Source organism: Rissa tridactyla, chromosome 2 (genome assembly GCF_028500815.1).
Source record: "Rissa tridactyla isolate bRisTri1 chromosome 2, bRisTri1.patW.cur.20221130, whole genome shotgun sequence".
Taxonomy (NCBI): Eukaryota; Metazoa; Chordata; class Aves; order Charadriiformes; family Laridae; genus Rissa; species Rissa tridactyla.
Window position 1 is genome coordinate 144,390,541 of NC_071467.1, and position 12,568 is coordinate 144,403,108.

Below are 12,568 nucleotides of genomic sequence, written 5' to 3' on the forward strand. Positions count from 1 at the left end.
GAGTTCCTGACGAAAGTCTGGCAGCTCAGGTAGGCCTTGAAGTAGTACTACGAGCAGTTTGATGTGACGTAAGTCTAGCTTTGAATGAGTGTAGCATCAGGGCAGGAGAATGAGGTGTGTGTCAGGCTGTCTGCATTATGCAAGAGTCTACATGAGGTAGAAGGTTTGGATCAGGCTAAGGATGTAGCTCGATGCCTGCCATCACTGCCTCCAGGCAGAGACTCTGGACCTCTACAGAAACGCTGTATAACTCTGACCAAATTCCAGACCCTACTACTCGCTTCCATCCCTATGGGGCTCCAGTTGTCTTTGCTACTATAGGCTGTATGAGGACCACAACCTCCTGTGGCTCCCTCTTCCCTTGTGGGGACTGTAGACTTCAGCTCCCTGTGGCCCTCGCTTTCATCCAAGGTTCCTGTCACATGTTGGTTTTTAATACTAAACATTTGCTTGATCCTTCTCACTGTTCCCAGGTAGGTCCAAAGGTAGCTCAGAGATTAAAATCAAGGGCAATCACGTCTTCATCCAAAAATCTAATTAGTAGCCTGTGCAAAGGAACAAAGTTATAATATGATTCTTCAAAAAAAAAATAATGCTGTTTAACAAGGGCTTTGTAGTAATAGTTGCTACTTCTAAGTGATTTTAAGGTTTTGTTCAGCTTTCAGTTCAGAGCTGTAAGTCTAGCTTTGAATGAGTGTAGCAAATTCAGCATGTGGTAGAAAACACTATCAAACTTGCAATCCTACAATCTTTCTATTATTCTTGCCGCTGAAACATTGATAACTGGGAAATCAGAAAGACTACTATTTCATATTCTGTATCACAAATGGCATTTTTTTTAAATGTTGCTTCAAAGTCTTTAGTTGTAGCTATGGGAATTGCTCTGGCTAAGTTGGGCTTAGCCAAAAATTTTCTATCCACACATTTTAGATAACACCAAGATATTCTAATGCCCTGTTCAGACTGTAGAGATGGAACTAGGAAGTTTTGGGGGGTTTTTTTGCATTGTTCTTCACCATTGTACTTGCACAGGAGCACACCTAGCATAGGCACTGTGAAAGCAAAGTAGATAAAATAAACTGTTCACCTGATGAATTAATCCTACTCTTCTGCTGTTCCAAAAAAGAAAGATTATTATCTACCTCTGTACATTATTAGAGCAGGAAGATTAAGGATGGAAGATGGCATAATAGGGATCCCCTCGTCTCCTTTCTTCACTTTCTTCCTGGCCTTGGCATCAATTTTAAAATATTTTCTGTGACGTGCTCAGAGCAAAATGTCAGCATCGCTATACTGCATTATCGCTCCTGGTTTATGTGTAAGGGTTTTGTTCCTTGACTTATTTGCTCTTTCCACCAGCAGCAGTGGCGCCTTCTCGTTGCTTCCCTGATGCTACATACCTTTGCTGCCGAAATGGCTTCTCGTTACCTATCTCACTATCTCTCCTTCTCTGGGCCACTTTGTTTAGCCAGTTTTTGCTATACGCAGTTATATGTAAAGCAGTTACTTTTTGGTTAACATGCACAAAAGATAGCTGGGATTAATGACCTACTAAATTAGTATTAGTATGTTAACCACCTATAGAGGCTTTGCTAGTCAGATGGAAAAGGTTCAGTTTTCACTCATCCCTGTAGCAGGTGCTTGATGATGCAATCTTCCTCCTCATTGTTGCCCTTGAGATGTTATCATCTTTCCAGTTTGATGCCCTTCCTCTTGATCCTTGAGCTGCTGCCTGGCCCCATCTCAGCAGTCTTTACCTTTATCTTTGATTTTACCCTTCTTACATTTCACGGCTCTATGCTATGCGGACTTCCTCATAGCTCTTTCTCTCAGCTTACCAATTTCCTCAAAAATCTGAGCAAAGGTTATGCATCTGTGCCATAGCAGAACTAGGCCGACAGCAGAAACAGTAGGAAAGGAAGAGAGGTTATCTTGCTCCTTGTCATGTTCACCTTTGAAGCATCCACGTGGCCTTTATATTTGCAGTTTCAACACCCTGGAAGGTCCAGGTAGTAAAACTGGGAATGTGTGTTGTGTGACTTTAATATTTATTTCAGTAATTTTGCATTACTGATGCTGTGAGCACATCAGCTGCAAGACTTCCACAAATAAGTTTCTCTGTAATTTCCTACATTTTTTTTTTCAAGTCTATGCGAAGGGATGGGTAGACAGCCTTCTGGAGAACAGAATTTTACTTGGTAAAGACACACACACACACATATATATATTTTCAATTTTTTTTTTCAGCAGCAGCTTTTAGATGTTAGCAGTGATATTAACCTATTTGGAGCATAGTCTGCTAACAATGTAGCCATGAGTGATACATTGCTGGGAAAAATATGACCAATGGAGAAAAAAGTTGAGTAGACTCCATATTTTCTCCATTACTTTATAGTGTCCAGGTATAATGACCTTTGTCATTATACCTTAGTCTTTATTTTTCAAGAAGCAAAGACCAGTATTTTCCTGAACTCGGGAGCTACTGAGACATGGTTTCCTGCAGAGTTTTTTCCTGTGGTTTATTCATTTTGCTGTCTCCTAAATGCAAGATCACACCATTGCTTTTCCCTGAGTAGGAAAACTTTCATGGATATGAGTCCATAGTCCTAAAAAAACTGTAATGAATATTATGATGCATGTTACAGATGTACTTTCTCTCTAACTGGACACCTCTTTATGACCCTATTATTTTCCAAAAAGCCTAAGTACCCATCCTTGAAAATATACTTTTTTGCATTTATGAATGATGATGTGAATGATGAATGTGAACAATTGTGTGTGATGCAGTGTGATGCAGTAATGTGTAAGGTACTGATACAGCTGCAGAAAGACAAAATTCCAAGTGGATCACAATGTTGAGGTTGCTGAGACGTGCTGGTGTCCATAGGCTGCACAAACTGCATTTTTGTTGTGAAGATAAAATTGGTAGAGAATGACATTGCCTGTCTTACAGCCTGCCAGCTCTGTTATTGCAGGTTTGCAGATATCAAGTTGTCGATACCCTGACTTGTTAAGGCTTCCATGTTCCCAGCCAGGTGTCTCATATGCCTGCCTGGCTGCAAGCAATCCAGCGGCTTTAATAGCAGACTCCATACCTACCCGAGAAGTGGATCGTTTGACTCCCAGGCTCCCTAGTTCACTTCTGCGCATATTGGGCTGGTGAGTGGACTACCTTAAACCTAAATTCAGTGAGTAGACAGCTGTCTAGGGATAGGGTTGCTTTTTGCCTGGCTTCCAGAACCTGTAGGCAAGTTAAGCCATGGAAGCGTGAATGGGATGTGTCTAGTATGTTAGATTTACAAGTGCCCAGATATCTGAGAAGCCTCTCTGGTCCTGGACTGCCCAGCTGGCAAAGACCACACTCCTGCAGTTCACAAAGACTCATTGCTCTATAGAATATGTGTTCATTTGGGAAATATCAAAACAGCTGCAAGCACTCAGTGTTTCTTTACACAAAACTCAATGAGGCAGGGCTTTGACTATATGATCTCTAGAGGTCCCTTTCAACCTAAATTACTCTGTCATTTATCTGATTGTCCTTTTAATGTTTTATACAGCTCTTTATAAAACTAGCGTTTTATTTTCAGCTTATTCTAAATGTGAAGAGAGTAAAAGAATGTGCTCTCCCCCAGGGAATATTTCAGTGGTTGTTTTTTTCTCACACAGAGCCATATCTTTGCCAACAGTTCAACAAAGAAACATTCTTTTTGACTCTGAACACTCTCAAGCAGATTTTCTCTGCCATTAATTAATCAGATCACATATCTAATTTAAAATTTATAGGTAATAAAATAAAAACTTGTTTCTCCTGAAAACTTTACAAAAATCTTAATTATGCGGAGGAATTCTTATATATCCTTACTTCATTTTAATAGGGTCTAAGTCAGATATTAGGTATAAGGCAAATAGATGGAAGTAGTGGAAAGATAAAGGCACTTAAGAAATAATCTATTTTTTTTAACTGCTGTCTTGTAAAAAAGAAAAGACAAAGAAAAAAAATGACATTTCTCTAACCAGATATGCTTAGATTTGAAATAAATCCAGATTCTGCTGAATGTATGCAGACGATTATTTATGCAATAATTATTTCTTGTGTGTGGCTTATATTTTTTTTTTCCTGTATGAAAATTAGATCAGCTGAATCATAGAATCATAGAATGGTTTGTGTTGGAAGGGACCTTAAAGGTAATCTAGTTCCAACCCCCCTGCCATGGGCAGGGACACCTCCCACTAGACCAGGCTGCTCAAAGCCCCATCCAGCCTGGCCTTGAACACTTCCAGGGATGGGGCATCCACAGCTTCTCTGGGCAACCTGTTCCAGTGCCTCACCACCCTCAGAGTAAATTTCTTCCTAATATCTAATCTAAATCTACCCTCTTTCAGTTTAAACCTGTTACCCCTCATCCTATCACTCCACTCCCTGATACAGAGTCCCTCCCCATCCTTCCTGTAGGCCCCATTTAGGTACTGGAAGGCTGCTATAAGGTGTCCCCAGAACCTTCTCTTCTCCAGGCTGAACAATCCCAACTCTCAGTCTGTTTTCATAGGAGAGGTGCTCCAGCCCTGTGATCATCTTCATGGCCCTCCTCTGGACCCACTCCAACAGGTCCATGTCCTTCTTATGTTGGGACCCCCAGAGCTGGACGCAGTTGTCTTTCAATGTGTCTTTCAAACCAGTAAGACAGACTCTACAGGTTTTTTGTTTAAGTAAGATTTGTAAAATAATTCTTAAGGGCAAATTACTTCATTATGTTAGCACAGATGAGTCCCCATAAACAGCACAGAGAAAGAGGGGAGAGTCCCCACATAAACAACCCCAAGGTTTGAATGTAAATCTCAGCATGAACCTTTCCAACTGGTTTAAGTGGGTCAAAGCTTGCAAAAAAGTCATGAAAGGACCCTTTCGTTATCAACAGGATGATGGTGAGACTGTATGGGATCAGCTGACTGATGTAGGTGAAAACTAGCCTTCAGCATAAGTATTAGTTTTCAGCTTAATAAACAATGTGCTCCTACCACATAGCTATGTAGTTGCTAGTGTTGACAAAAAGACTGGGATAGAATTTTATGCTCCAAGAAGCTGGGAAGGGCAGGATTGTCTCTTTCATCATCAGCAAGATCAAACAAAGCTGACAACAAATACGCATCTCAATTACAGCTTTGTCCTAGGTTACTCTCTGAACCTTGCAGTTAATCTGCTCCCCATACTTGCCTTCCCCACACATTTTGCAACAGAGTTAGATTAGATTTGTGACAACTATTGCAGCAATATCTGCCTTACTACTTCTATTAGCTTTGGACTTCATAAGCATCCTACCCACTGTGATTGCCAGCTGGAAGTCCCTCTGGACACTGTGTGCTGAGCCTTGATACCCTTTCCTGTTCCTTTTTCTGTAAATTATCCTCTATTCAGCAAAATAAAGTTGTATCAGACTCCCTATCTCTGTAGGAGGAAATACAGACTTCTTTACCTTTATTCATACAAATCATAGAACCATAGAATAGTTTGAGTTGGAAGGGACCTTTAAAGGTCATCTAGTCCACCCCCATCCTGCAATGAGCAGGGACATCTTCAACTAGACCAGATTGCTCAGAGCCCCGTCCAACCTGACCTTGAATGTTTCCAGGGATGGGGCATCTACCGCCTCTCTGGGCAACCTGTTCCAGTGTTTCACCACCCTCATTGCAAAAAGTTTCTTCCTTCTATCTAATCTAAATCCTCCCCTCTTTTAGTTTAAAACTACTACCCCTTATTCTTTCACAACAGTATATTGATAATTTATGCGCTTACAGGTCCACAGTGAGTAGATAGTGAGGTGTTGCTATTTGCGATGTATTAGCTTGTATGTTTTGGATGGTTGGAGTTGGGTTATTTGTTTTATTATGTATCAAACCTTTATATATAATATGATTATAAGCAATAGACACATTAATGTTAGAGTTAGTAAAATCACAATTGGGTGAAGCATGAGATTAAAAATTCCTGGTGCTGTCAGTGACCATCCAAGAAGAGTTTTCCACCAATGGTGTTCTCCATCTTTCTTCACTCTTTCCAAGGCACAGTGTATCTCTTCTGTATCATGCTGAATGGTGATTAGAGTTTTGTGTCCATTGTTTTGGACTCATTCTAGCAGCTGATACAGGTTATTGTGTTGTAGTAGTTTCTTCACCAATGTAAGATTCGTGCCGATGGGGATAGACAATAAATCTTGACTCAGTGTATAATTAGATTGTAGCAATTGGTAAGACGTACTAGGCGCTGAATAATGGAAGTCACATCCCATAACTTTACTAAAGTTACAAACACAAATATTTGAGTGATTACTTGTATCTCCAGTAATGTTATCTATGAATGCAAAATCACAAAGTGTTCTCATACAAACATGTCCTTTTCCAATATATACAAGTACAGTTTCAGGGGTTTCATTGGGATGTATTTCAAAATGAGAAACATTTTGTTCAGTGTCAAGGCAAACGTCTTGGACTTTGACGGTGTTACTCTCACAAATAAATCCTCGTTGTTCCTGTACAACGCATACATTAGCATAACTATTCTGCCATTTGTTTCTGTTTCGTTGGGCCCACACTCTGTGTTCTAACAGATACAGTATAAGTCCATTGTGATTTAACCCTAGCGCAATGATTGGGTACATGGCGTATACTGAAGCATTGTGTATTGTTAGCACAAAAGCTGTAGCCTTATTGTTGATGAGGTCATAAGTAAAATTTCCTAAATACCACAGGATTGGAATTCCCTTTCAAATTCAGTTACATTATCCTAGATTACATTTCAGATTTCAGTGGGTAAGGTGCCCTCTTCACTTTCTCGTATAATTGCCACTACTGTATATTGCATCCACAGCTGAGCTTGGATACAACTAAGAGCTAGAGAAACATTATTTTGGGCTGCACCAAGTGCATCCACAATCAACTGGTGGTCCCTTTCATTAATTCTTTCCCACTAAGGCAGGGTATCTGATAAGAGCCATTGGTTAGTTCCCAATGCTAATAGAGAAGACCGCAGTGGGTGTAAGCAGCATTGTTAGGGCTTGGGAGAGTAACGTGAACACATTTCTGTTTGCCATCCTGCGGGATGCTGCAAGAGAAAATAGAGACTTGTTTCAGCAGGGAAAATTTGAACAGCTTACCCTGTTACAAAGAAAGAAAAATCCATTGTACACTTATTTCTATTACTTGTTTGCTGGTGGTAATATCTAACGCAATGGCCTTATATTGCCATTTACTGTTTATCATTTTTGCTGATGCATACATAAACTAAATGTTTTCTGTTGGTCCACCCTCAGTGAGGGGCAGTGCATCCAGAATGGGTGAAGGTTGTTGTAACGCTAAAGGGTCTGTGTTTATGGGCATCTGCAATTTGGAGACCTTACTGTGTCCTTCAGTTAATTGCATATTTTCTGCAACTCCTGTTAGGTAGGCATACCCTTTTCTGATAGTGGGGTTTTGTGCAACTCCTTGTAGAGAAGCAGTCCCCTTAAGGATTGCTTCTAGTAAATTAAATGGTCCTCTAGTTTGTACAGGTTGTCCCTGATGTATTTTCTCTACATTTTTTAACTGCTTGAACTAAAGATAAATGTCCCTTTTCCCATTCACAGTGTCGTTGTTCTGTTTCTTTAAATGCAGTTGACCTAAGCAGTAAAGGGCTTTTTGGCCTCATCTGAGCCAGTTTGGAACAGGTTACAGTAAGCAGTATGTTCTGCTAAACCCCATTTGGCTATAATTGGGTTGTGGGGGTGCACTGGTCCCATGACTGATACGTTTTTAGTTCTTCTATTAGAGTTTTTACTGTCTTGTTAGGTTCTAATTTCCACTCACAGGATTTGCCTTTTCTGCAAGACTGAGTATAATGGACGGGAAATGATAGAAAATCCAGGCATGTGCTTCTTCCAATATACTAAAGTTCCCATTAGTTTCTTCCTTGATTGGGGCATTCACAGCTCTTGCATTTTTCTTAAGGTATCTGGAGGAATCACAGCACTGCCCACTATCCAACAAGTACCTAAACATTTTACTTCTTTACTTGGTCCCTGATATTTTCCATGTGGAATTTCAATTTCTGCTTTATTTAGTGTTTGCCACGCTGCTGCTGCCACTTGCCCCACTATCTCAGGTGAAGTTCCTCCAATCAGAGTATCATCTGTATATTGGTACAGTTGCACATTTTGGGGGATTGAGACTGTCTGTAAAAGTTCAGCAAGTGCAGCATGAGCAATAGTGGGTAAATGTTTGTATCCCTGTGGGAGTCTGTTAAAGGTACATTGTATTCCCTCCCAAGTGAAAGCAAACTTCTCTTTATCCTCCTCCTTCAAGGGAACCATAAAGAACCTACATCTAGCGCCGCCATCCATATATTAGCATTTAGGTGCCAATCATCAACTGTTAAATGCCACCTTCCACCTGGTTTCTGAATGGGACAGACAGATGAGTTATATGGGGAGTGGGTTCTGGAGATAATTTGTAATTTCTCCAAATCAGCTATGACTTCAGAAATTCCATTTCGTGATGCAGCAGAAATCGGACATTGCAGTACGTTGATGGTCTTTGAATCAGGGAGTGTGGGGCTGCGTGGAACACCCGCACTGCAGCCACCCGCTGTCTGTTGGGGCTGGGGTCAATGTTTGAGCTGAAGGAACACACACTGCCATTCGGCAGGCACCAGGTTCAGCTGTTTAAAACATCAAAACCTAAAATATTTTCATGATGATCTTTAATTGCAAAGCAAGTATGTGATAAGCGTTTCTTGCCCAGGAGCCATAAATTGACCTTGGCAGTTCCGCACACAACAGTCGCTCTGTTCACACTGGTAGTTTTAACTCTTTGCTGTCTGGACCACATGCTCAGCTTCTTGGCATCTTATTGAAATTTGCGCTCCCGTATCTCTTAAAAACCTCACCAATTATTCCCGAGGACAAACTGGAATCAAAATGCATGAGCCATTATCACTTATCTACCAATAAGCCTTTACTTTCTGGACAGGCAGGCCCAAATGCCCCATCCTTGGAAACATTCAAGGTCAGGTTGGACAGGGCTCTGAGCAACATGATCTAGTTGAAGATGTCCCTGCTCATTGCAGGGGGGCTGGACTAGATGACCTTTAAAGGTCCCTTCCAACCTAAACTGTTCTATGATTCTATGATCCCCCACCCCCTTCAAGTCTAGTTTCAAGCCCTGTCAATGAGCCCCACTAGCTCGTGAGCAGACCCTTTTCTCCTTTTGAGAAAGGTGAATCCCATCAGGTGCCAGCAAGCCTGTTGGCATCTAGGCCATCCCATTATCGAAAAATCCAAAATTGTGGTGGTGACACCACCCATGGAGACATGTATTAATAGACTGTGTCCGTCTGTTTCGTCCATTGTTGCTGCCTTCAACTGGAAGGAGAGAGGAAAAAATAACCTTTGCTCCAGATTCCCTTATCAACCATCTTCCAATGCCCTGAAGTTCTCTTTTGGTCACCCTTGGACTATGTGTTGAGGCTTCATCACCGCCCATAGGGAAGAACATTAATGGGTAATAGTCCGAGGGCCATACTAGGCTAGGAAGTGATGTCATTAATGTGGGCCCCAGGGAGGCAGCAGACTTCCCTAAGAGGAGAGTCTGTTCAGAGTACTGGACCCTCTGTTCCCCTTAGAAGGGAGTCACCTAGAACTATAACCTGTCTTTTCTTCCTCATGGAGGTGGTCATGATATGGTGTGTAGGACTTTCTAACCCTGGCAACACCTCTGGTGTAGATGTACCATCATCCACATCATCCATTGACTGGCATTCCACATCCAGAGCCTCATACATGTTGTACAGAGGGACCTGGGAAGGTGAGGTGGGCAAAGAGGGGGTTCGCCTACACCCCTGAGCGTGGACTTGCCTCCATTGACTCCTTTCCTTTAAGCCACTGCCTTCAGCCTAGTGGCAGGAGGGTACAGGATCCATTTGATCTTGGTTTGTTTCTGGTGGCTGTTCCCGTTTCTGTCTCAGGGAGGGCAGAGCATGGTTCCACCAGTCTATCTCTTTCTCAGACTCCCCAGTGCTCCTTAACCTTTCTACGTCTTCTCATAGATCTGCCACCAGGCTGAGCAGATCGTCCACCTGGTCACACCTCACACTGCTGTTCTCACTACTGCCATCTGGTACCAGCGAAAGACTCTGGCACTCCCTGGAGGCTGAGACCTGGAGAGCTGCATGTTTTCATGGGAGCACTGTCTGGGTTGCCACATCCATTCTGGCAAGGATTTGATAGGTGGACTGTTTGGTGGATAAGGAGCTGGCTGGATGGTCGCATCCAGAGGGTAGTGGTCAATGACTTGATGTCCAGATGGAGAGGGGTGACAAGTGGTGTACCTCAGGGATCTGTACTGGGACCGGTGCTGTTCAATATCTTCATCAATGATACAGACAGTGGGATCGGGAGCACCCTCAGCAAGTTTGCCGATGACACCAAGCTGAGTGGTGCGGTCGATGTGCCAGAGGGACAGGATATCATCCAGAGGGACCTGGACGAGCTAGACAGGTGGGCCCATGCAAACCTCATGAAGTTCAACAAGGCCAAGTGGAAGGTCTTGAACTTGGGTCGGGACAATCCTCATTATCAATACAGGCTGGGGGGTGACGTGACAGAGAGCAGCCCTGCGGAAAAGGACTTGGGGATACTGGTGGATGAAAAGCTGGACATGAGCCAGCAATGTGCACTTGCAGCCCAGAACGCCAATTGCATCCTGGGCTGCATCAAAAGAACCGTGGCCAGCAGATCCAGAGAGGTGATTCTCCCCCTCTACTCTGCTCTTGTGAGACTCCGCCTGGAGTACTGTGTCCAGCTCTGGAGTCCTCAGCACAAGAAAGACATGGACCTGTTGGAGCGAGTCCAGAGGAGGGCCATGAAGATGATCCGAGTGCTGGAGCACCTCTGCTATGAGGACAGGCTGAGAGAGTTGGGGTTGTTCAGCCTGGAGAAGAGAAGTCTCCAGGAAGACCTTATTGCAGCCTTCCAGTACCTGAAGGGGGCCTCTAAGAAAGCTGGGGAGGGGCTGTTTGCAAGGGCATGTAGCGATAGGACGAGGGGCAGTGGTTTTAAACTAGAGCAGGGTAAGTTTAGATTAGACATTAGGAAGAAGTTCTTTACAGTGAGGGTGATGAGACACTGGAACAGGTTGCCCAGAGAGGTGGTGGATGCCCCATCCCTGGAGACGTTCAAGGCCAGGCTTGATGAGGCTCTGAGCAATCTGATCTAGTTGAAGATGTCCCTGCTTACTGCAGGGGGGTTGGACTAGATAACCTTTAAAGGTCCCTTCCAACCCAACACATTCTGTGATTCTATGATTCTAAGTGCAGAGGACATGGATTTCCACCAGGTGGATACCAACGCTAAGCTCCTTCTGAGATGGTGATAACCACCAGTTGAACTCACCCCTTGAGCTGGTAGGGTGATGACACCCTTCCTGCATGTTCTTCCACGTGAACTGACGTGCAAACTGCTGCTCCACGCCCTGGCTATGTGCCATGCTCTGGTTGCTCGTGCTTCTGGTCTCTTGCGCTCCCCAGGCTGCTTTTTATAGGTATGTGGATAGTCACTGTTGCTCTTACAACACCCTGGCCTCCTCAGCATCTCCCGTGGGAGCTGCTGGCTCCTGGTGGGTCTCTCCACCGCCCTGGCGTTTCCCTGCCTCAGGAACCCCTCCTGTGTGCCAAGACCTCCTGTTCTGCTGCGGATCATGCTGGCTCTGGAGCAGCTCCCCTCGGTGAGTGCATTAAACATTTTGATGAGAACTTCACAGCAAAGACAACATCGTTTTTGAATACTGTTACACTACTGTTGTCATCAAATACTACTTAGGTCATCCTTTGACTGACAAATCTGGCCCCATTGTATTTGTTTCCATACCTCATTAGCATATTTCTGCTTGTGTGAGTTACCAGTGTTGGTCACAGTTTGAGGCCTGCTTTAGCAAATGCTTGAGCAAAGGGCCTGTATGAACAATTTATGGACCTATCAATACATCGGCAAAGTTTACAGTCCCTCCATTTTTGCTTTTTTAAGCAGGGGCTGTCTAGCCATCGTTCCAAGACAGTATCAAGTATGGGCCAAAGATGAAGGATCAGACTCTGCTGTATGGCTGTCTTGTTACATCCATCCGTCAGGGAGTACATGTCTATAGCATGAGCTACTCGTTAACTTGTGTAAATATGTGTTACCAGATGCTCCTTTGGTGCCATGGGTTTGCTCTAGGAGTGTGAGAGCTGGAAGGCAAGTGGGAAGATGAGGCCTCTTAGTGATGCTGGGAAAGCTGTAGGTGGTGCCATGGAGCAATAACTACTAACGACAACTGTTAATGATGGTAACACCTGAATGAACTCAAACCTTTTACAAAGAGAAATGTATCGGATACCAAAGAAAAATATCCAGAGGTCTTAGCACAAGGCCCCTCAGCGTATTTGCTCTCACGTCATCTAGTCACAGGTGACAACCAACTCGATCCTCCTGATTACAGCCTCACAAGGAAAAGCCTCTGTGTTAAGGATGCTGGTACTAAACTACATCCACACTGAATTATCTCATCA